Source organism: Halichoerus grypus, chromosome 8 (genome assembly GCF_964656455.1).
Source record: "Halichoerus grypus chromosome 8, mHalGry1.hap1.1, whole genome shotgun sequence".
NCBI lineage: Eukaryota > Metazoa > Chordata > Mammalia > Carnivora > Phocidae > Halichoerus > Halichoerus grypus.
In genome coordinates, this window is record NC_135719.1 from 40,461,127 (window position 1) to 40,487,272 (window position 26,146).

Consider the following 26,146-nt stretch of genomic DNA (forward strand, 5'->3'; position numbering starts at 1 on the left):
TAATACCAACCACATATGTCTTTTAAAGTTTTTCTAGTAGACATGAAAAAAGTAAAAAGAAACAGGTGAAACTAAGTTTAGTAATATATTTTATTGAACCCAATTTATCCAAAATATGATTTCACATGTAATCAATATATGGAGTTATTGATGATATACTTTACATTCTTTTTTTTTTTTCAAAGTTTTATTTATTTACATAATCTCTACACCCAACATGGGGCTTGAACTCATGACCCTGAGATTAAGAGTCTCATCCTCTTCCCACTGACGCAGCCGGGTGCCCCTATATTTTACATTCTTTTGTTTCATGCTGTCTTTGAAATCCTGTGTGTATTTTACACTTCTTGCATTTATCAATGTGGACTGTAGGGGAGGAAAAAAATTTCTCCTCTACCCTCAGAGGTGCAGTTGCTGGGGCCTACAGATTAAATTGACAAAAGGGAAATTAACTGGACAAAAAAGGGTATTTCCTCTGCATACAGGAGCCAACTAAGGAAGCAGCAGTCTCCTTGAACAATTACAGTTAGAGGTTTACATACCTTAGTAGGGAAAAGAGTGGGAGAAATAAGTTCAATGGGAAAAACAAATAGATTTCTTTTTTTTTAAAGATTTTTATTTTATTTATTTGACAGAGAGAGACACAGCGAGAGAGGGAACACAAGCAGGGGGAGTGGGAGAGGGAGAAGCAGGCTTCATAGAGCAGGGAGCCCCACGCAGGGCTCCACATGGGGCTGGACCCCAGGACCCTGGGATCATGACCTGAGCCGAAGGCGGACGCTTAACGACTGCGCCACCCAGGCGCCACCCCCCCTTCTTTTAAAGAACAAATAGATTTCTTTAGGAAACACAAATAAGTTTTTAGGAGAACATAAGAAAGATAAGAAAGTCTGTGATAATATTTGTCCATACAGGTATGAATGGTCTCTCATCTTCTTCCAGGCCACAAAACTCTCTTGAAGAGGGGATTTATGTAGCCTCACTTCCCAGAAGTTGATACTTTTAGTCAGATAAGGGAAGCTCTGAGGAAGCTTTTTTTCTGCATTGGTTGAATCTCAAATGTCTTAAAATAATCATGCCAGCTCTGGGGGGTCTGAGAGTGGGTCCTCACCCCATATTTCAAGTGCTCAGTAGCTACATGTGGCTAGGGGTTTTCTTTTTTTTTTTTTTAAGATTTTTTATTTATTTATTTGAGAGAGAGAGAGCAAGCACATGAGAGGGGGGAGGGTCAGAGGGAGAAGCAGACTCCCTGCCGAGCAGTGAGCCCGATGCGGGACTCCATCCAGGGACTCCAGGATCATGACCTGAGCCGAAGGCAGTCGCCTAACCAACTGAGCCACCCAGGCGCCCTGGCTAGGGGTTTTCTTATTGGACAGCGCAGCTGCAGAACCACCAAATCGTGGAGCCCCAGGACTGGGCAGCCTCTGGAGATCCCAGCAAGCATCCTTTCTACTGCCTCCCTGACCAGCTCTGGCCCACCTTCTGCTTGACCGTCTCCCAAGCGCGAGGTGCCCCTGTCTCCTTAGGCAGCCTGTTCCTCTCAGGCTTCAAGGGGGAAGCTGTTGATGTTGCGCGGAAAACTCCCTCCTGGTTGTGCAACCCAGTATCTTTTGCAAAGCGCTGGCGCGAACCCGCTGGGAGGGTGGCATTGCTGCAACTATGTTTTTCATTTTACCCAGAGGGTCTGTGTCCGCAGCAAGTGGAGAGAGAGGGGGATACTACAAAGTCATCCGTCCTCTGCGTGGCTGAGTGGTGTCTTAGGCCTTCGGGGGGCCGCGACTGCGTTCTGGGCCACGTGATTTTGCGAGCACCCACCACCCGGCTAAAGTGGAAAGCGCGCCCAGAGTCACGGCCCATCCCAGGGGCCGCCCCTCGCCCCGGGTTCAGGACGCATCCCCCCAGCTGGGAGACAGACAGTCCTAACTCAGCCCCCTGGTTTCAGATGGGGAAACTGAGGCGCAGTTTCTGCGCGGCCGAGGGACAGCCCCCACCCTCGAGCCGAGCCAGACTTCCACGAAGTCTCAGGGGCCTCCGGAGAAAGCGCGGAGCCCTCGCTGCCCTGCGGTTCCGGGCAGGCGGGCGCCTCGCCACTCTCTGCTCCTCGGACACCGGCGGCGGGCGGGCGGGCGAGGGCCGCGGGGACCTGGCCGCCGGGGCGGGAAGCTCCCGGGAACCGTGATGTAACTCGGCGCCTGGCTTGCAGGAGAAGCCCCCAGGCGCCGCGGCCGCCTGTTTACCCGAGTGGGGACTGGCCGGGGGCGGAGTCATAGCCGCCGGCCCCGCCCCGTGGCCCCGCCCCCGAGCCCGCCCCCCTCGCTCTGGGAGCGCTGCCAAGTCCTGGGGCATCCGAAAGTCCGGAGCCTCGGAACCAGTTCCAGGAGGTCGCTCGGCGCCGGGGGGATTGGTCCTCTTTCCGCCTTAGACGTCCTAAGACGCAGAGCAGTGGCGGCGGTGACTCCGAAAGGGCCTGAGCCCCCAAAGCAACTCAAAATAACATTCAAACTAAAGAACTGGAGCTTAGTAGGCCCACGCAGCCTCAAGACAAGGGCCCTCCATCTGAACACACTAGGGTCTCCACTGCGGTGGTGGCAAGTCTCCTTCTCTCTAGGTCTCAGTTTTCCCATCTGTACAATACAGCGCATTGCTGTGACAGTCTCTGATTCTAGGTATTGTGGGGAGCGCTTCTTTGGGCCCTCCAAGAGTCTGCCTAGGGGGAAAAAAGACTCCGGCATTTCCCAGGGGCCTTTTCTAATTTTGCTGCCGTGGATAGGGAGTTTGCTCTCGCCTGCGAAAAGTTGTTAACACCCTGGAGGGTTGAAGGGCAGAACCCTCGGGGCTGGGACTCGAGGTGGCCTCCAAATTCTCTTGCTGCAGCACCCCACCCCCAACCCCCAGCGCCCAGCCCTATGCCCAGGTCTGGCTCACTGGGGCCAGTGGAGGAGAGCAGGCGGCCACCCCAGCTGAGTTCTCAGGCCAGACACAGCCCTCCCCTCTGCCCCCCAGGGAAGAGGCAGAAGTCAATAACAAGGTGTGGCTGGATGACAATGGATCTGGATGGAGCCCAAGTTGGGACAATGCGGATGCCAACAAGAACCCCAGCGGCTGTGGCCTGTGTCCGCTGCCAGGATTTTCCCACCCAGACTCTCAGTTCCCTGGTGAGGCAGGTGAGCTGAGTCCAGGTGAGCGATCTGAGCGAGGCTCAGAGAGAGCAAGGTAGCCCCTGGTCACCCGGTGTGTTGGTGACAGAGCTGCAACTAGAATCCAGACCTTTGCTTCCCAGTCCTTCATGCTCCCACTCCTGAGAGGGCAAAAGCCCTGTGATAGGAGCAGTGCAGGACAGCTTCCCGGACTGGAGGTCAAGGGAAGGCAGGAAGGTCAGGACTAGGAGAGGGTGTGGGGCTGGAAGGGCTCCTTGAGCTGGGAGGTAAGAAGAGAAGAGAGGTTCCTCTGGAGAGGGAGCAGCCCAGGGGAGCAGTAAGAAGCAAGTATTGCCGGGGGGTCTGACCAGAGAAGATGGTCTGGGGGTCGGTCAGTGACTAGCAGTTAGTCCGAGGCCACAAGGCTCAAGGGATGTTCTTGAGTAGGGGGGCGGCAGACCCCGCACAGAGTGGGAGACTATTGGTGTTGGGTGTCAGCTCTCTGGTCCTGTCTCCACTTCAGGCTCTCCCATTTCCCAGCCCCTTTGCATATTCTCTTCCCTCTGTGGGCCTCAGTTTCCTCATCTGTAAAATGGGCGTCAGCTCTCTGTTCTGCTCATGGCTGAGAAGGTGCTTTGTGACAGGACTTTGCATACTTATGGATGTGAGAAACTCATATACAAATATGACAAAAGGAATGGGGTCAGGGGACATCTCTTCAAGGGGCTTCTCCCTTCTCTGGATTCCCTGGCCCCAGAGGGAGAGTCTCCATACACTTGCTTTCCCCAGTCCTGCTAGCATGTCTGGGAGGCCCCTGGGCTTAGCAAATATTTGTGCCTCTGAGGTAGTCAGTGGCTGCTGGAACATTCTGTCCTGCTGCTCATTTGTCCAGGCTTTTGCCTCAGGCTGTGAAGATCCTGGAAGAGGATAAAACTGCAGGGTTGGGACTTCCGGGTCCTTCCCCCAGCTCCCCTCCTTCTGAGCACCCTCGTCCCAGTTTACTCCTGAAACTCAGAACCCTGTGCTAGACACTGTGCAGGGACAGGCGCCCTGTGGCTCTAATGAGCCTCTCCCAACAGTTAGGACTTTGGGTCCAAACGTGAGCTCAGCAGCTATCCTGTTGTGTGGCCGTGGGTGAGTCCCATTACTTCTCTGAGCTTGTTTCCTCCTCCCTGTGGCAGTGGTGAAGTGGTTTGGGTCAGTCCTGGCACTGAGTAAGCCGTCTTCTCCCTTAGCCTTCCTTCCATGGCTCTGCACTGTCCCCATAGAAGTTTGGGCCTGCAGGCTTAGTCAGAAAAAAGAACAAGAACAAGAAGTTTCCAGTGTTATTTAATGCTCTGTGCAATGGCGTGCTAGTAAATGTTTAACAACCAGCTCTAAAAAAAAAAAAAGTCCTGTTTTGCAGCATTTGCCTGATTTCTGTATTGTTAATATTATCACCATGGCTCTTTTCAAGCTTCTAACATGATGTCACTGATCATGGAGTTGGGAGCCAGTGAGCGCTGGCCCCAGCACAACACTGCATACAGGATTGCCTCCATAATTTGCCAGGCCAAGTACAAAATGAAATTACAGGGTCCCTTGTTCAAAAAGCAGAAGGAAAGCTTTTTCCTTCTTTCTGTGATTTCTCTCTCAACTATTACAATGTTCTTTTTACTTACTGCCCGGTGCACTCCTTCCAGTGCGGGGATACCCACAGGGCAGACCTGCCAGTAGGGGGTGGAGGTGGGCACGCTCACCTGGGGCCCACCAGCGACCAGCTTGCGCCTCCCGCCAGCCACCACATGCCCCAGGAAGTCAGGCATCTTCCGTTCCCACAGGCCTGGGGTCCCCACCCAGGTCCCAATCTCCAGGACAGGATATGCTTAGGCAGCCGGATGCGAGTGGGAGAGAGGCTCGCCCTGTCCATGTCGCTACGCGGACGCACCATATTGCTGCATCTGTGGAAGGATGGCCAGCGGCGGCCGGGTGGGGAGGAACAGGGGCCCCAGTGGGCCCGTGCACCCCAGGGTGAGTGAGCCACAGCCAACTACTCGGTCCAGCGAGGCAGGGAGGTGGCAGGAGGTGGGGCTGCTGTGAGCAGGAGGCTCTAAGCTCCGGGCACGGGCTCCATCACCACCACTGGACTTCGTTTACACAAATTCAAAGATAAAATGGTGAAGAATTCTGAAATGCCATGGACCCCAGTGCATTAAACTACGGGCCCTCGGCGTGGACGCTGAGTGTATGTGTCAGCCAAGCGACGGAAGGATGCCCCCACAGGATCCCCGGGGAACTGCAGTGTTATTTAATGCTCGGTGCATTGGGAGATACATGGGGAGATCCTGGGGGGAGGAGAGGCCAAAGAGCTTCCCAAACCCTCCCTCCTCAGCGAGAAAGCTCCCTCACTTGGGAAAGCACTCACAGGGCATTGGAGGTGGACGAGAACTTGTTAAACAAACAAAGATACAGTTTTGTTATGGAACGTTGGTCACCAACTCTCGGCCTCATCTCTTCCTTTTGCCTCTTTTTGAAAATACTTTCTAAAAATGTGCGTTTTGCTTCTAAACAAATGAGAGATAACATTTTCAAACACCCTATTCACTGCCCATCTGGACAACATGTAATTGGTTGCATTCATTGGTCTATAGAGCATCCACAACTATAAAACTTTTCTCCATACTGATATTTGTCCTGAGGATTGAAGCCAAATATTGACCCAGTTTTAGCAAATTTAGAGCAGCAGTTTCTTGGCTTAAAAAGTATTTCAACGTATCAAGAACGGTCGTTTGTTCCCTTGAGGGGAATGACCGCGGTGTCCCAGGCGTCTACTTCCTGATAGAGAGGATTCGGAAGAGGCACTCTTCATACCACACCAGCCCCAGACCAAGGTGGTTTCAGTTCAGTTTCTCAGGCGTGGCCAGATGCTCCAAGCCAGCTGCTGGAGGGGGCGTCCCTCCAGGGAGGAGGGCCACACAGTGTGGGCAAACCTGACAACACAAGTTCAGCCTGTGAGCTGTGTGCCCCTGAGCTCTGTCTGGATGATGACCCACAATGGGGGTCCAAGCTCAGCTCTCTAGCTATCAGGCTGTGCTGCATTGAAGAGGGGGAAAAGGGCCTGACTGTTCCAGCTGAGCACTCACACACACACAACTATCCAGACAGGAAGCCGCCCAGGACCTTTAGCCTGAAGTGTGTGCAGGGACACTGGCCACAAACCAGTTTATAGCATCTTGAGAAAACCTGTCTGATTAAGGGAAAATGGGCACCCTTTTAGCATGTTCTTCAATTGGCTTCCCCATAGAAATTCAAACTATGGAGTGTTTTGAGTCTATCCCAGGCCCCTCTTACTCCTTGGTGATCTTGGGCAAATCCCAGAGCACTATCCAAGCCTTAGTTTCCCCAACTGTAAAATGGGGAAGTGATGCCTATCTTCAAGGTTGTGGTCAGGATTAAACAAGATGCATGTGTGTATGTTCACGTTTACATGCCAGACACACAGCTGTTGCTACAATAACAGATGGTAATAGGGGTGGCTATTATGATTATTAGCAATCAAATAGTAGAGACAGGGTCTGAGTCACCTGTGGGTCCCCGGGGTACAGAAGGCGATACTGGGGAATGTGAATTCTGTTACTGGGCCTTGGCTGGGGCTGGGCTGGGCGAGGGCTTGTGGAGGTGTGGTCATAGGCAGCAGAAGGCGGAGGTGTGAGTGAGCTGTGCTGGGCTCCTGGTCACTTTTCTCCCCAAGAAACGGTCAGAATTGGACTAGGGGGACACGAAGGTCATCCTCAGTCAGCTCCCTCATTTTACAGACGGAGAAACTGTGCATCGGCCTGCAGTGGACACATTGCACTCGTTCTGCTGGCTTCAGAGTAACTTCGGAATCCAAACAGAACAGCATCTGCAGGTGCAGACCTCAGGTGCTTGCTCCGACCCACTCAGCAATCTGCTTTATTCCTCTTGTCTGGCTCTCCACCAGCACTGGGCCACTCTCCACTTTTAGAATTTTAGAATAAAATCTTTTTTTTTTTTTTTAAAGAGTTTTTATAATCCAGTAGCCAGCACCACCCCCCTCCTCCCAGGTCAGGGTGGGGGTGGGGTTGAAAAGTCCAACTCTCTAATCACGTATTTGGTAGTGATCCTCCCCCATCCTGGTGATCAGCCCCCATCCTGAACTATCTGGGGGCCCCCCACCCTAAGTCACCTCATTAGTATAAATTCAGGGATAGTCCAAGAGCTTGTTTTTTTTTTTTTTTTTAAGAGATTTTATTTATTTATTTGACAGAGACAGACACAGCGAGAGAGGGAACACAAGCAGGGGGAGCGGGAGAGGGAGAAGCAGGCTTCCCTCTGAGCAGGGAGCCCAATGTCGATGCTGATGTGGAGCTCGATCCCAGGACCCTGGGATCATGACCTGAGCCGGAGGCAGAGCCACCCAGGCGCCCCCCAAGAGCTTGTTACGAATAACAAAAGACACTCCTATCAGGAAATTCCGAGGGTTTTAGGAACTCTGTGTCAGGAATATATATAGTGTAGATATATATTACATATATTACATCACAGAGAAAATGTATTATATATAATTACATATATAATATTTTTTAAAATCTTACCACAGTTCCCCTAAGGGAGTTGCCATTCATTTCTTCACTATGATTAGCAATATGCAAATTAGCTAAACTTGAGGTGTTGCTTTTGATAGGACTGGCACATATGCAGGTTCCACGACACCCTCAAATCTGGCTATAGGTCTGATAAATATGCAAATTAGGCAATCATTATATGTTGATGCTAAGATGTGGTCAAACCATCACTGGGACCCATAATTTATGCACTGATACACTACATTTTGAATATATTCTATATAGTTTACATCCTCTCTTCAGATCTTCAAGACTGAAGACCAGATAAATGAGAGATTGAGGCATTGAGACTCAGAGAGGACAAGCAAGTGGTCCAAAGGTCCATAGCAAGGCCATGGCAGAGACGGGTGGCACACCCAAGTCTTAGGGCTTCAGCCCAGAGTCCCTCCCCCTCCCCCTGCAGCCACTGGCTTCTTCCTCTAGTGTGACACTGTCTCTGTGAGCCATGTAGACAGGTCACACTCAAGGGGAGCTTATAGGCCAGCGGCAGCAGAGTCAGAAGCAGGACTCCCAGCACCTGTGGCCCAGGCCCAGCTCCGTAGCCTTGAGCTCTGGGTATGACTAAGTTCAAATCCCAGCTCCACAGCTTATGCTTGGTGCCTTGTGCAAGTGAACCTCTTTATGTCTTAATTTTTGTTTTTATTAAGTGGAGCTAACAAAGGGGTATTCGGAGAATTAAATTAGATAACACATACAAAGGTTTAGGACAGGGCCTGGCATAAAGTACATGATCAACGAATGTGACCTAGTACTATTTTTATTATAATCCTGTTCAGGAGGACAAACTTTTCTTCTACCTACTTAGATTCAGTGCTTGAGGACCTGTGGATTAAACTGACAGGTTACAAGATTAACAGGAGAAAAGATAAAGTTTATTCATGTACTAATGCAAGGAGCTCATGGAAAATGTGGCTCAAAGAAGCAGTTAGAATTTGGGGCTCATATATCACCTTATTTTGTTTTCCAGCTTTTTGAGATATAATTGACATATAACATTGTTTAAGTGGTACAATGTGTTGATTTAATACAATTATGTGTTGCAAAATGATGACCAGGTTAGTTAACACCTCCAATCACGCCGTATAATTACCATTTCTTTTTTGTGGTGGTAACAGTTAAGATTTACTCTCTTAGCAAATTTCAAGTATATAATACAGTATTATTAGCTATAATTACCATGCTGTACATTAGATCCCCAGAATGTATTCATCTTATAACTCAAAGTTTGTACCCTTTGACCAACATCTGCCCATTTCCCCCATCCTCCCAGCCCCTGGCAACCACCACCCCATTCTCTGTTTCTATGAGTTCCACTTTTTTAGATTCCTCGTAAAATGATATCATACAGTATCTGTCTTTCTCTGCCTGACATTTTACTTAGCTTAATGTCCTCAACATCCAAACATGTTGTCGCAAATGGCAGGATTTTCTTCTTTCTCATGGCTGAATAATATTCCATTGTGTAGGTACCACATCTTTATCTATTCATCCATCGATGGACACTTAGGTTGTTTCCATGTCTTGGCTGTTTTGAATTATGCTGCAGTGACACAGGAGTACACGCTTCTCTTGGAGATCCTGTTTTCATTTTCTTTGCATCTATGCCTAGAAGTGGGGTTGCTGAATCATATGGTAGTTCTGTTTTTTTTTTTTTTAAGTAAGCTCCACGCCCAATGTGGAGCCCAACACGGGGCTTGAACTCACGACCCTGAGATCAAGACCTGAGCTGAGATCAACAGTTGGATGCTTAACCAACTGAGCCACCCCAGTAGTTCCATTTTTAATTTCTTGAGGAACCTCCATACTGTTTCTCAAGGTGGCTGCACCCATTTACATTCCCACCAACAGTGCACAAGGGTTTCTCACCCATGATCATTGTCTTTTTGATGACAGCCATTCTGACAGGTGTGAGGTGACATCTCATTGTGGTTTCAATTTGCATTTTCCTGATGACGAGTGGATGTGGAACATCTTTTCATGTGGGGTCTGTTGGCCATCTGGATGTCTTCGTTGGAAAAATCTCTGTTTAGGTCTTTTGCTCATTTTTAGTCGGATTGTTTGTGTTTTTTTGCTCTTGAGTTTCATGAGTTCTTTATGTATTTCAGATACTTGTCCCTTGTCAGATATTAGATACCATCTCGATAGGGGGAGGGGGGAGGGAGTAACAACACTTGTGGGAAAACAAATGACTTTTAGGGAAGATAAATGGGCTTCTAGAATAGATGGGAGATAGGGTCCTTTTGTGATAATGTCCGCCTAGGTGATTTCTTATCCTGGTCTCAGGTGACAGGAGTCAATCTTCCGTGGTTGTGAAACTCCTGGGGAGGGGATTTATGATGCTTGAATTCTTTTGGGAGGCTCTGATTTTAGGCAGATAAGGGGACGTTCAGAAAAAAAGCCCCCTCCTATATGTGTTGATTCTCAAATATCTTCAGCTCAAAATAATCCTTATGACACAGTGGCATATTTTATACCCCTCCAACCATGCACAGGAGAAGGTGGGGTAGGATGGGAGATGCAGGCCAAGGCTGGAGGGCACCTTTCGGTTTTCTAGACGCCTTCCAGGCTGCCCTCTCTGGCTGAGGTTGGGCCACTTGGGACCTCTGCTCCTTATCAGAGCTTGCTCATGGCTAAGCTGGAGCCATTCCATTCCCTGCCCCTCTGACCTGGTGCAATGGGGTGGCTTCAGGCTACTCTGGGGAATCTCACCCACAGCTGAAGCTGGAAGGGGGGTTGGTGCCTACTGCTGGGCCAGGAAGGGCAGCGGAGGCCATTTCTCTGTCTGGGGAGGCTGAGTGCCTTCCCTGCCCGCCTCCTGGGGTCAGGGTCCCCCACGTGGAGAAGCAGACAGGTCTCCCTCTGCAGGGCTGCTCAAGCCAATGGCGTCTCAAGCGCATTTGACTCTCATAGTAGACCATTCTTTAATACTTCCCTCCTTGACATGATTGTACTGTAAAGATGATGAAATGAAACGAATATATTTCATATGAACTAAATTTTGCATTTATCAGACAAAAATTATTACACCTCTTGGGGCATCTGGGTGGCTCAGCCGGTTAAGTGTCTGCCTTCCACTCAGGTCATGATCCCAGGGTCCTGGGATCGAGCCCTATATCAGGCTCCCTGCTCAGCTGGGAGCCTGCTTCTCCCTCTCCCTCTGCCCTTCTCCCTCTGCCCCTCTCCCCTGCTTGTTCAGTTGCAAGTGCACGTGCGCTCTCTCTCTCAAATAAAATCTTAAAAAAAAAATTATTACCAAAAAAAATTATTACACATCTTACTTTGCACAATTTAACTAGTTTAAATTTTAAACAGAAATAAAACCTCCAAGCAGTCCGAGAGTGGTGGAATTGAAGGCACTCAAGTTCTGTTCCTTTGTCTGCAATCACCGGGCTCCCCCTACTTATGTAGAACCCACTGCTGACACATGGCACTCTGTCCGGCAGGGGCGGAGACAGGAACGGCCCAGAAGGGGCGGTGGGGACCTCCAGGAACTGCAAACGTGTGCTGGCAGCACGTGTGTAACAGGGAATTCTCTGAGTGAACTTTAATGCGCAACACAATATTCATGAATAAGCAGCAAAGGTGCTAATTTGAAGCTTATTTGGTTTATTATAAAAATTCAGTAGTAACTGTAGCAATTGCTTAGAACTCTGACCAATAAAGGACTTCCAGAGAGGAGTGTTTGTTTTATCACTGACATGGTTTAAAACTGCTAACACAGGGTGAAAATAAAAGGCAGACAGACTTTATTTTATTATTGATTTTAACTTCTCTGCATCTGCTGCCCCCCCTTACTGCCTGCACGTGGGGTACACAGCTCCCACCGTGCTGATTTTGTACACCACTAGCACAAGCTGCCCCCACCTCGTGCGCACCCCCAGGCCCCCCGGCTTTCACCTTTGAGCTACAGGCTGATTGGCCACATTGTTGGGATGTCAGGCCCTCGGGCCCAGACCACTTCCAGCTTTCTCTGGCCTCCAAGACCTCCCCACCCTCTAAGCCACCTCACCCCAAGGCCTGGCTTAAACCCTCAGTTCACTTGAGACAAGCTCCCTTAGAGATGGGTTCACCTGGGAAAACTGAGACTTTGGGAGGAAAGGAATCTCTCCTGAGGGTGAGGCTGAGGGGAAGAGCCTGACCCAGCTCTGAGCCACCTTGGTGGCTGCTCAGACCCAGTGTGGTTTCCCTGGGACAGGAGGAAGAGGAAGTGGGACTGGCTGGGGCACCCTAGGGTGATCTGCATCTCATTTGAATGGGTCCCTGCTGCCTCACACCCAGAGCAGGCCCACCTATAGGATCCTAGGACTCAGGAGGATCCCTTCTGGCCCCCACAACCTCCCCCGTGCATTCCCTATCAGTCAGCGCCTATCCGTGAGGCAGCCGGGCCCTCCCAGAGCCTGGCTGTGGAGGAGTTCTTCCTGGGAGAGGCCAGGCTGGCTGCACGGGAGGGGCAAGATCTGCCGATCAGACCCCAGACACTTCACTGGTACAGCAGGTCTGGACCTTGAGAAGGGAGGCCCCTCACTCAGCTGGCTCCGCGAGGTCCTAGAGGGAGGTGAGGCCCCGCCCTGAAGAGTCTGAGGGCACTGCGGTGCTCTGCTCTATGCCCGGCAGTGCGGGTTTCCCTCGCAATCCTGCCTTCACCTGGCTCTGAGAATCTGCTGAGTGACAGGAGCTGGCACAGAAACAGACCTGGGGAGGAAGCCAAGGGCCAACTACTGATGCCCAGGGGGAGAGGCCTGTCCTGCGAGCAGGCTACTCAGGCAATGCCCAGGCTCCCCGGCTCCATCCCTCCAGCCCCCAGCCCTCTCTCAGACAGGTCAGCTGGGATCTGGGGAGGAGATAGCCTTCCTGGCCATCTTCCCAGGGTAGTAAAATAGAGAAACTGAAGGGACTCGGTTTGTTGGGAGATTTTTGATGACTGCTTCAATTTCCTTAGTGGTTATAGGTCTGTTCAGCTTTTCTATTTCTTCCTGGTTCAGTTTTGGTAGTTGATACATCTCTAGGAATGCATCCATTTCTTCCAGGTTATGGGACTCGGTTTTAGAAAGCCTTCACTGCTGCCATTTCTCTCCTAAGTCCCACTGACTCATGCTCTATAGTTTGCATCTGAATAAACCAAAGCAGCTATGATCCCACTCCAAGGGGAGACAAGAAAGTTAACCATTCTCTAAGTTTCATCCTAGGCCCCCAAACACCTGATAACATCTAAGAGGAACTGGATCCCAAACATGTTCCAAGACAGTAGCTTTGAACAAACCTCAGTCAACACTGGCATCAATACCCCCTTACCTTCGGTGATTTATGGAAAAACACCTATTGTTCACCTGACACTACTTTTGATCAGACCCTACCCTGGATTCCTGAAGGAACATGTACCATTGACCCCTTTCCAATATAAACCCCTAACCCCAAGCAGCGAGGAGACTCCTTTTTCCTTTTCTGAGGCTCCCAGAACCTCCATCTGCTGTACTCTATCACTTAACGCTATGCAATAAACTCTGCTCTCACTTCCTCCTGGCTTGTGTTTGATTTCTATCCTGTGTGAAGCCAAGGACGTTCTTCGCCGGTCCTACTGGATCCCCTCTGGGTCCTCGGACCTGGCCTGCCACTGTCAGTAGGGTCCTGTCCCATCAGGAGGGGCCCTTCTAGAAACCCTCACAGCCCCGCCTATGAGCTACTCTCCACTTGTACTCCTCCAGTGACAGAAAACTCATTAATCCCCCAGATCACTGGCCTCCAGTTCTGCTGAGAGAAGGTCTTTCTTCTTTTTGAGCGGGGCCCCTTCTCCCTGGGACTTACTTCATTGGCCAGCGGGCCCCAGACACTGTTGTAGGAGCAGAAAACTCCTTCTTCCTTTCTAGGTTCTTTGGCTCGTCTAATAATTAAATTGACATAAGACAGATTAACAAGAGAAAAACACATTTCATAAATACGGGAACCCCATAAAAATAGGAGACTCCCCATGGCAGTCAGGTAATGGGGGCTTATATGCTATCCTGAGCTAAGAAGGGGGCAGGGGTCTGGGACTTCAAAGGGAGGAAGGCAATTCACAGGAAGATGGGAAAAGCAAATGTTTGGTAAACAAATGTTGACCATGCCCTGCAGATAAGTCTCTCTGATGTAAAAAGTTCTCTCTAGTAACTAGACTTCTCTGCTTGGTACAGGCCCCTATTAAATTCTTTTAGGCAGTTAAGGAGGAGGTAAAAAGCCCTTCCTGAGTCTGCTGGCCCTGAAATGTCCAGCTTCAAATACTCCACACACCGAAGCACATTCTAAGGTGGCATATTGTTCCCCTTTACTGTCGAAGCTGCAGGGTCAGTGTTGTGGGGTCTACCTCCCAGTTCTGGTTTATAGGCATGTCCCTCCAGCCTCCCCAGGTCACCACCTCAGCCTATGTCCAAAGTCTGTTCTGTTTTTTTACCCCCTCATACTCTCTGGGGCACAGTGAGCTCCCCGTCACTGGAGGGATGCAAGCCAAAGCGAGGCACAAGCCCGCCAATCAGAGGTCTCCTAAGTGTCGGGGGGCTGCTTGGGTCCAGATTGTCCTGGGAGTTTCCCAGCCCCAAGAGAGCTGGGAGGAGAAATAGGGGAGGCAATGAGTTTGGGATCACTTCACACTCTGGCCGGCCAGTTGTGAGGCTCCGAATCCTCAGCCTTGCTGTCTTTGTTTTTACCTTTTCCCAAACAAAGTGAGGAAGCACCTCCTGGAAACAATACCCTGCAGGCCAGCTGCCAGGGTGCTGTTTGCCTAGTGAGCTCAGGCCTCCCAGACATGCAGAGAATGCAGAAGGCCCGGCCTGGAATAATCCAGGAGCACCTCGACACACACACACACATACTCACACACACACACACACACACACACACACACACACACAGCGCCCAGCTCTGGCTCAGCACCTCCCCAGACAGAGAAGGACACTCACGCCCTGTTCCAACCACAGAGGCCTATAGACCCCTGCCATCTGATCACTAGAAGGGGCCAGGGAGCAGGGGCATACTTTCCTTCAACTAGACTCAAGAAGATACTTTCTGAGACCACAAATAGCGACCCAAGCACAGAGTGGGTTTGGGGCTCTGGATGCACTTTGAAAGTAGGAGGGATATCCTAAGGGGTCAGAAATGATAAAGCTACCTGCAGAGCGGAGAACGGGCAGGGCCAAGAGAGGGGGCAGGTCGCCCCAGTGCCTGGCCAGGTACCGAGGCCTAGGTGTGCAGCTCGGGGACACACACACTCACCGGGCCCACAGTCAGTCAGGGACCATTACTGCCTTGTCTCTCCGGCTCACACAATAACCCCCCTTTTTCACAGTTAAGTCCTATCAGAGACCTGGGATTTAAACCCAGGCCTTTCCCAGAGGCAGCTCGGCCTTTCCCAGAGCCCTTCAGACCCTTCTGGGGTCAAGTTCAACTCAGAGTTTTGGGTTTCACATCAGCACTGGTCCCAATCACAGCCTGGCCAGCTTGGTTCCTTCCGCAGGCAGGTCACCCCGAGATCCCTTCAACATGGTTCTCATTTCTGGGCTGTGGTGGGGGCTCCCCTCCCATCCTTGATCCTCATATTCACCTTACAGTCCTACCTACTTCAATCCTTCTTCCTACCTGTTCCAGCTTCCCCTCCAAGAGGGGTCAGGGGCCAGGGAAGGGGGTTGCCTAGGCCAGCTCAAGGACAGACTCCGGACTAACAGCTTTTAGGGCACATTTGATGAAATTTGATTTCAGACCCCGAAGGCCAGAACACTCCCAGCAGGGGCTCAGGGGAGGCAGACGAGGAATCCAGGGTGTGAGATTCCAGGAAGCACTCACCCTCAGAGTCTTGCTAGTGCAGGCTTGGCCCCGAAGAGTGGCCACTTCTTTACATTTTTTTTTTCACTGTAGGCACCTTGCTGGCCTTACCCTGGTCCCAGCCTGGACTCCAGGAAGAAGGATTGAGGAACCTCATCCTCCTGAGGCAGATAGACACAGAGTAGAGCTCCTTGGAGCCAAAACCTAGGAGTTCCTGGCTGGCTTCAAAAGAAGCCACCAGGCAAACAGAGGCAAAGTGCTATGCAAATCAGCCTCTTGGAGGTTTGCATGGGGTGGGGGTTGGGAGGCCAAGTGACAGGGCACCAGTAGCCAGGCTGCAGGAAGGGGACAGAGCGGGTGCCGCATCCACTGCACAAAGGGAAGACTGAGGCTCTGATGCGAAGGGGAGCTGCAGAGGTAGGCGTCTGCAGGGAGGGGGAGAAAGGGGCGAACAGGGCAAGAAACGTCACAGCAGGCTGATTCTGCTTATTGCCATTCTAAATGCCCCCATCCTGCCCTCCTCCCTCCTCTACCCTGAGGCCCACAAAAGCTCTCTTATGCAACAATCTCCTGCTCTGGGCTCACCCCACCAGAGACTTGGCCTGCAGGATACTGGGGGACAGGAATGGGCGAAGACAGAAAGGGGTGAGCTGTGTTGTCCTCTTCTTTCCCCTGACCCAAAGTGCCAGCTAGAGTCTGCCCTCCATCCCCCTCAGCCTCACTTCCCATGGGAAGCCTTTCTTGACTTACCTGCACTTCTTGACTTACCTCAACACTTAGTGCATCCAGGGAAGAGGGGTCTAACTGGATGTGGCCTGGGAGCTCTAGAGTTTTGCTGAGTGCTCTTAAGGTATCCTGCCTCCTCTATCAGACCATGTCACACCAATCAGACGTGATATCATGGATGTCCTCCCATCCATCACTGTCCCTCTCAGACCAGCCCTGGGAGAGCAGAGCTTTGTCTCTTGTCAGTGGATCCCCCTTAGGCTGAGCCCCTCCTCCTGCCTGTGGGCACCCACAGAAGACCTCATGGAGATACCTCCCCCACGCACATCCTTCTAGGCACAGCTGGGGAAAGAAGAGGACAGGATTTTAGAGAAGTGACCGGCAGGCCCTGAAACCACCCGTCAGGCACCGATGCCAGGGGCCCAGGGAGCCTGCCCCAGCCTTGGTGTGCATGCGGTGGCGGGGCGGGGCGGTACCACGGACGCCCTCGGCAGCCGCTGGCACGCGTTCTGAGTGCAAGTCCTCCTCGCTGGGGACGTGTAGCTGAAACACTGAAGTAGAATTCAGCACTTGCAGAAACAGAGACTCTACTTACAAGCAAACACAGACTCACCGCAACCCAAGAACTGATCCATAGCGCAGGGAAAGTACGCTCTTCAGCAATCGGCGCACTTTCAGAAGCTGGTCTGTTTGCAGATTGGCTGGTTTTCAGCCTTGGAGCTTCGGGATTGGCTGGTTTTCAGCCTTGGAGCTTCGGGATTGGCTGACTTTCAGCCTTGGGGCTTCGGGATTGGCTGACTTTCAGCCTTGGGGCTTCGGGATTGGCTGACTTTCAGCCTTGGAGCTTCGGGATTGGCTGACTTTCCGAAGCGTTACTGCTGGGGAGTAAGGCTCTCGCTCATTGGCTGGCTCTCAGAAGCGGAGACACTGGAATGAGGCTGCCACTGGCTGGCTGGCTCTCAGGGTGCACAAGTGAAGTGATTTGTGATGATTTGGGTCAGGTTTTGAATGGATCTGTAGTGATTTGTTCACAGCTTGGGACTTGGGCCCAGAAGTCTTTTCTTTTTTTGAATTTAGAAAATAGAAACCTTTTATTTTGACCTCCACACTTGCCGCCACCTCCCTACCCTCCAACGCTCCTCTTCTCCCTGCTGACCAGCCACGCACTGATCATCTGTGCTGGAACTATGCAGAAGTTAGAGTCTGCCCAGCCTGGTCATTCGTTTCTCCAATAACTCTTTCTCAGGTGCTCTGAGATACTGGGGGACCAGAGCTCTAGAAGGCAGACCAGGGCCCTTCCCTTCTGGGGCTGGATATACCCTTTTCAGGGTAACTGAGGCCAGAGCTGGGTGCCCAGAGTATTTGTTGGTGGCCATGGCCCAGTTTACCTCCCAGCCTTCAGGATGGGCAAAGGACACCCGGTGGCTGTGGGTCTGCTCTCCACTAGTGACTAGTCACATGGGGACCGGAGCCTGCCGGGTGAGAACACAGTGGAGGGAGGAGGAAGAGACCCTGGGGCCCAGTTGGGGAAATTCAGAGCACAGCACGGTGTTGCCCGTTGCACACCTAGATAACCTGACTTAGCTTCTGGACTTGGGCCTGGGTCCCGAAGCAAGGAGAGGGCTGCTATTAAAGACAACAAAAGACCAGCAGGTGCTTCTGTGAAGCCTCTATCCAGTGCAGGTAGCCAGTTGGGCACCAATGGCTTGTTTCCCCCCTATTGTTTATAGACTTTGCCTTATTCCAAAGAGGACTGGAACCTAAGCATCAAACGGGTTGGAACCTGTCAGTCTTTCTCACTAGCACATCCACTGCATGAATGAATAAATAAATGGAAGGATGGATGGAGGGATGGACAGATGGATGGATGGTTGGCTGGCTGGCTGGCTGGATGGATGGTTGGATGGATGGATGGATGGATGGTTGGATGAAAGGCTATAAGGGGATTGAGTGGTGAATTTGGCAGACCTGGTATAAGCCATATCCTTCCTTTCCTCCTGCTGTAAAATCCAGTCTCAGCACTGGCCAGTCCTCCTGCCACACACATTCAAGAGTGTGGACTTCCCAGACCTCACCAGTTCCTCATGTCTGGGGCCCAGTGTGAGTCCCTCATGACCCAGCAGGGCTCCCAGTCCTCCTTGGGTGGTATTTTGGTCCTCACCCCAACTCCACCCCACCCAGTCCTGGATAGTTGAGGATGTTCTGATGTTCTGGATTAGTTGACTTTAACTGCTTTGGAAAATGGTAGAGTACCTTTGGGAAAAACAAAATACATTAATTTGGGTCCTAGGTCAGAAAAACAAATTTATATTTGGCTATGGTCTGGGTTGGTTTTGGCCTTCAGCCACTGGTCAGGAGAGCAAGAGGGCAGGGAGGATTGTCTTGGCCCCAAAGCAAGAGAAATGGGTTGAAGCCCAGCTCTGGCCAGAATCATATAGGGAAGTGGGCCAGGCCTTCAACCATCTGGACTGTTTATTTCAACACGCATTTACTGAGCACCTGCTGTGCACTAAATACATACAGTGTGGGTTACATGTAAACTCTACCCCATCCTCCAGGGGTTCAAAGTCTAGTGGGGAGACAAATAAGTGAGTAAGGGCTCTCAGTGTAGGGTGATTGGGCTGTGAGGGAGGGAGTGAGCACAGGGGCTGTGCCAGCCCAGGGGAGGCACCGGACTCAACTCAGGGTGAGAGGCGACATCAGAAAGATGTCGTTGGAGCCAGGACCGCTACATAATTTGTACAGCCCAGGGCAAAATGAAAACGCAAGGCCCCTTGTTCAGATTTCAAGATGGCAAATAGCAGAGCCCTTGACCCGGCACAGGGCCCTTCTCAGGACCAGGCCCCATGTGGACTGCACAGAGCTCACACCCCTGCATCTGGCCTTGCCTGAAGGAGGACAGCCTGAGCTGAGTCTGAAGCACGAATGTGAGTGTGCCAGGGGAAGCATCATGGGCAGTAGTGAGGGCCATGAAAGAGCACAATGTGTGCGAGGACCTGGCAGCTCTGTGAAATTCCCAGAGCCTTGTGTCCTCAGAGCTGGGCCTTAACACCCGCCCAGGGGCCGGTGCAGCCGGACAAGGTTTTCCCAGGCCTCAGGGGTCATGTGAGGGTGCCAGCTGTCCTTTCTCGGCAGGGGGTGGGACTGGAAGTGGGGGACACAGTCATTTTAATCTGACATAATAGCCTTCCCACTCAATGGGAATTAAAATGTCCCTTCTTTCTTAAGAAATAAAAGAAGCTGCTTTTTGTAATGTATTCAGCAAATAGATACACATACACACAAAAGTAAAGTGAGAAGCCTAGGTTGGTTTCCCTAATTAAAAAAAAAAAGAGGGGCGCCTGGGTGGCTCAGTCGTTGAGCATCTGCCTTCTGCTCAGGTCATGATCCCAGGGTCCTGGGATCGAGCTCTGGGTCCTGGGATCGAGCTCTGCGTCGGGCTCCCTGCTCCGCGGGAAGCCTGCTTCTCCCTCTCCCCCTCCCCCCTGCTTGTGTTCCCTCTCTCACTGTGTCTCTGTCAAATAAATAATAAAATCTTAAAAAAAAAAGTCTAAAAAAAAAAAATAGTGGGTACTCTGTGAACTCCCCAAATCAAAGCTCCGGCTGGTGTCATAAAATTCCCTGGAGAAGCCACAAATGACAGCCAGCCAGCCTTGGTGAGAGCCCAGGCAGGAAAGGGACAAGCAAGTCCCAGGCGCTGGGACTCTGCGCTCAGGAGGCTCACTGGCCTTGGCGGGGTAAGGCTCCCGCTCAGGCCAGGAGCTGCTGTGAAGGCAGCTTTGAAACAGCACAGAGATAACAGGAGACAGAGAAACCAAAGCCTCCCCTGATAACCCTCCAGGAAGCCAACACAGAACAAAACAGAGAGATAAGGAGTAGACCGTCTCTCTCAAGGCCAAACGGTTTTAAAAGACACTCTTTGAGGGTGGACATTGGGTTTAAAGGCTGGGCAGGCGATAAAGAGATCCCTTGGTGGGGAGCTAAAGAGATAAATGAGTCTCTGCCAGCTTGTTTGATGACCTACAACAGGACCAGGCTCCTGGCTGGATGGCAGCTAGATGCTTCCAGCCCTCAGTTCTGGAATCATCCTCCACGGTCAAGGCTGGGTCCTCCTATTTCAGGCTCCCTGGGCCTCCCTTTTCAATTTAAAGCTGTTACAGTCTTGTTTTGTTTTAAAGCAAAGATAAGTAGACTCTAAGAAATGCTCAATCCAGTGATTTGGAGCCAGGGAGGGCCTTGGAGGCAGTGTGGTATAATGGAGAGGGCCTGGCCTTGGCTGCAGTGATGTGCCCTTGCCCGGCGCCTCACTCTCTGTGAGCCTCTGTGTTCTGAGCGCATGATGAAGACAATGAACCCACAAGAGCGGGGCTGGGGGAAGATGAAGAGATGATGCGGGGGCGTCTGGGTGGCTCACTCGGTTAAGCACTGCTTTCGGCTCAGGTCATGATCTCAGGGTCTTGGGATGGAGCCCTGCTCCTGACTCCCTGCCCGGCAAGGAGTCTGCTTCCCCCTCTGCTCCTCACCCTGCTCATTTTCTCTCGCTCTCAAATAAATAAATAAAATATTTAAAAAAAAAAGAGAGAGATGATGCAGACAAAGTACTTGGTATGTAGTGCCCTAACCTGGCAGCTGGCCTCTGCCTGGGCCCTCTGATTTGGGGGGCCTCATTCTGGTCCTTCCCTGCCTGCTCCCCACCCTGCTGGAACCAAGGGTAGAACCCAGTTGGAGCACACTCCCCTTCTTGACTACACTCTGGGTCCCCTGCCCAAGCCCACTCCCTGGACCTGAGCTGGCCTCTGCCCACCTTGTCTTCCCGAGGGCAGGAAGGCCCGCTCATCTTGGCCTGAGGGCACCCCGTTGTGGATGTTTGTACAGGAGGAATGGGGAGAGTATGGATAGGAGTTCTGGGGTGCCCACACACTTGAACCCAAGGCTGCTCGTGATGCAGGGTGGAGCCTGGATGGAATATGTTCCTGCCATTACTGTGTAAAAAAACCACCCCCAAACCTGGTGGCATAGAAGAAGAACAGTCATTTTGCTATCATTGCTCATGGTTCTGGGGTTTGACTGAGCACAGCGAGGCTGTTCTCTTTTGGGGTCTCTCTCTCTCTCCTAAAGTTTATTTTTATTTATTTATTTATTATTTTAAAAAGATTTTATTTATTCATTTGAGAGAGAGAGAGCAGGAGGGGGGGTAGCGGGGAGGGAAGGCAGGGGCAGAGGGAGAGGGAGAAGCAGACTCCCTGCTGAGCAGGAAGCCGGAGACCAGGCTCAATCCCAGGACTCTGGGATCATGACCTGAGCCAAAGGCAGACACTTAACCAACTGAGCCATCCAGGCACCCAATTTTATTTATTTATTTTTAAGTAATCTCTACACCCAACGTGGGGCTCAAACTCACGACCCCAAGATCAAGAGTCCCATGTTCTTCCGACTGAAACAGCCAGGTGCCCCACGTCTCTCTCTCTCTCTTTTTTAAATTGACATATAATTGGCATACAATAACCTGTTAGTTTCAGGTGTATGTCATTGTGATTCAATATTTTTTATACATTATGAAATGATCCCCACAATAAGTGTAGTTACCATCTGTCACCATACATAGTTATTACAATATCAGTGACTATATTCCCTATGCTGTACTTTTCACCCCTGTGACTTATTTCTTTCATAACTGGAAGTGTGTCCCTCTTGATCCCCTTCACGTATTTCGTCCACCCTCCACACCCCCTCCGCTCTGGCAACCGCCAGTTTCTTTCCTGTATCTATGAGTCTGTTTCTGTTTTGTTTTGTTTGTATATTTGTTTTGTTCTTTTAGATTCCACATATAAGTGAAATCATATGGTATTTGTCTCTCTCTGACTGACTTATTTCACTGAGCATCACACCCTCTAGGTCCACTCATGTTGTCACAAATGGCAAGATCTCAGTCTTCTTTATGGCTAAGTAATATTTATAACTATCGCATCTTCTTTATCCATTTATCTATCAGTGGATACTTAGGTTGCTTCCATATCTTGGCTACAGTGAATCAAGCTGCAGTGAACATAGGGGGCCTATATCTCTTCAAATTAGTGTTTTCCTTTTCTTCAGATAAATACCCAGGAGTTGAATTGCTGGATCTTATGGTAGTTCTACTTATAATTTTTTGAGGAACCTCTATAATGTTTTTCACAGTGGCTGCACCAGTTTGCATTCCCAGCAATAGTGCATACGGGTTCCCTTTTCTCCACATCCTTGCCAACACTTGTTATTTTTCATCTTTGTGATTCTAGCCATTCTGACAGGAGTGAGGTGATATCTCATTGTGGTTTTGATTTACATTTTTTTGATGATGAGTCATGTGGAGCATCTTTTCATGTGCTTTTTGGCCATCTGGATGTCTTCTTTGGAAAAGTGTATTGTGAATACTATAAGACATTGATGAAAGAAATTGATGACAACACAAATAAATGGAAAGATACACGTGCTCATGAATTGGAAGAATTAATATTGTTAAAATGTCTACACTACCCAAAGCAATCTACAGATTCAATGCAATCTCCATCAAAACACTAGTGGCATGTCACAGAACTACAGCAAAGAATCCTAAAATTTGTATGGAACCATAAAAGACCCCAAATAGCCAAAGCAATCTTGAGAAAAAAGAACAAAGCTGGGCGTATCATACTCCCTGATTTCAAACTACACTACAAAGGCATAGAAATCAAAACAGTATGGTACTGCATGAAAACAGGCCCATAGATCAATGCGATAGAATAGAAAACCCAGAAATAAACCCATGCATGGTCAATTGATCTACCATGGGGAAAAGACAGTCTCTTCAACAAATGGTGCTGGGAAAACTGGACAGCACATGCAGAAGAATGAAACGGGACCACTCTCTTACACCACACACAAAAAGAAACTCAAAATGGATGAAAGACCTGAATGAAAGACTGGAAACCATAACACTCCTAGAAGAAACCAGAGCGGGTCAGCTCTCTGACAATATTTTTGGGACCTGTCTCCTCAGGCAAGGGCAACAAAAGCTGAAATAAGCAAATGGGATTATATCTAACTAAAAAGCTTTTGCACAGGGAAGGAAACCATTGACCAGTGAAAAGGCAACCTACTGAATGGGAGAAGATATTTGCAAATCATACATCTGATAAGGAGTTAATATCCAAAACATATCAAGAACAAACACAATGTAATACAAAAAACCCAAACAGCCTGATTTAAAAATGGGCAGAGGACTTGAACAGACATTTTGGGGTCTCATGTGGTAGCAAGGAGATGGCGGCTGGGGTGACAGTCAACCCAAAAGTTGCTCCCTCGGATGCCGGCTGTGGTCAGAGCACATCCACCTATGCTGGCGTAGGCCTGGGCTCCCTCACAGCGTGGCAGCTGGGGTCCAAAAGCATGAGTCTCGAAAAGAATCAGGCAGAAGCTGGATCGCCCTTTGTCACCCACTTGCAGAAGTCATAGAACATCAGTTGTGCTGCCCAAGTGAGAGAGGGACGGGCCTCCCAATACGACAAGCGTCAAAGTACATTGTGAGAAGAGTCTAAGGACTGGGGTAGACTGTGGCGGCCACCCTTGAATACACAACATGCCACAGAAGAGAAGGGGAGCCAGCCATGGGTAGGAACCTCTATATGGACTCTTGCCCCAGGCCTGCAAATATAAGGGCGGTGGCAGGCTGGTGGCGGCCAGTCCCCTCTGATCTAGACAGCTACACCTGTGTGAAACTGTTCTGCTTGAGCCGGAAGGCATCTAGCCGGGACCCCGAGCCAGTCTCTGAGCACTGACCTCGTAAATCCAAGAGCAGCAGGGGGGTTTGGGGCCTTGCTGGGGAGGAAGGTTTGAATTAGCCCTGAGGGTTCTTTCTGGCATAAGACTCACCAGGAAGCCCCAACCTTTCCCCTCCAGGGGCGGTGGGAGAATCTGCCACGCGGCCATGCAGCCTCCTATCCTGAGAGAGGGCCCGGAGCCCTGGGTTCTAGACCGGCTCAGTCTCTGCACAATCTTGGGCCACTGGCCTCGCTTCTCACTCTTCAGCTGTGAGCCGGGAGGGCAGGGCTGGAAGGTGGGCCCTAAAACCTGGGCCCTGTTACCTTCCCTAGGAGAACACATCACCCCCTCCAGAATACACCCACCTCTGCCTCCAGGAGGGCAAGCCTGTGCTGGTTTGATGGCCAGTATTTCCCCCAATCAGTGCTCACAATGGGATATGGTCGCTATTCTGGATGTCACAGCCTGGGGCAGTTTAGTAGGGTCTCAGACCTCAGGCCTCCCTCTCCCCAGCACCTGCCCCTACTGCCCTGCCTAGATTTACACAGCTCCCACGCCTCCCCGCCCCCCCCCCGCCCCCACGGCATTATTCTCAGAGGGGACCCTGGGCTGGAGGAGAGGACAATCAGATGGTTTGCAGGAGGCAGTTCCAGTTTCCATGGGGACACGGAGCCGGCCTGGAAGGAGGGAAGGGACCTTCAGCATAATCCAGCGGGAGCTGTTCTCTCTACAGAGAAGAGGGTCAAGGTCATCTTAATCAGAGGAAAATCAGGGCCTCAAGCAAGCTGGAGGGCACACTCCCACTCTGGGATCTTTGGCAGGAAAAAGTCCTCCCAGCAGGGAGGAGAGTTTGCCCTCAGGTCCTTAAAAGGAGAAAACTGGAGGCCGCTGTGGCTGGTGGAGAGCCATTGGCTGGGAGGGAGGACCCATCACCGTCCCCAACCTCTGCCCACAGCCGACCCTACGGGGGGAATCCCTCGGGGAGGCCAAAACCTGGTTTCAGGGCGAGGGTGGGGAGAAGAAGTGGGGTAAGGAAGGAGGTTGTGTCCCCATAGGTACCCCTAGAAGGCTCAAGCTGTAAGGGAGAGCTCCCTTCTGCAGGAAGAGAGAGTTCCAAAGCCATGGCCTTATATCATGGCCTAGTATCCATCCAAGCCCCCAGTTTGCTTCTGCTCCCCACTGGTTCCCAGCAGTTTTGGGACTGAAAAGGTTCATTTCAGTGAAGTGTATAAGCTTCCCATTGGGGTGGCAAGGACTAGGTTCAGGAAAGACCAAGGTAACATGGTGTGTGAAAAGGGACTCACCTTGCTTGGGGCACCGAATAGTAATGGTCTGGCCCAGGGTTGCCAGATTTAGCAAATTAACATACAGGACTCCCAGAGAAATTTGAATTTTAGATAAACACTGAATTTTTTTTAGTGTAAGTATGTCCCATGAAATATGTATTGTTTATCCAAAATTCTATTTTAACTGGGCCATCTATATTAATCTGGCAGCCCTAGGCCTGTCCCACTAGGGTCCCCAGTAGCCACTCAGGAGGACCATCCCCCAACACCCAATCCCTAAAACATGAAGAGAGCCAGGACCCTGGCAATAGAAAGGAGTGGCCTTCCTCCCGGGGGCCCTCCCGAGTTCCTGGCAGGCCTCCCTCGCCCCAGCACCTGCCCCTACTGCCCTGCCTAGATTTTCAGATCTGACACCAGAGATCCCATGGCAGCCTAGGCCCCAGGAAGCTGTTTGGCTGTTTGTGCTGTATCCTACTCCACTGGGCATCCACAGCCATTCACTGAGCACGGTGGCACTAGCCTTATCTTGAGAGAGTCAGGGGAGATGGCTGTGGGACTGAGGCTTACAGAATGCATGAGAGAAAATGGAGCCAGACAGGAGGAAAACAGCACCTGCTGATACATCCTGGGAATTCGAGTCAGTCCCTTAGCGAGGCTACTGTTCTGACACTGGGTGAGGATCCACAGGAGGCTGAAAGGCAAGACCCGTCATGCAGGCTTTGGATCTTATGCCAAAGCATTTGTACTTTACCCTTGGCGGTGGAGATCCACGGAGGGGTACTTTACAATTTACATGTCAGTAAAGGTA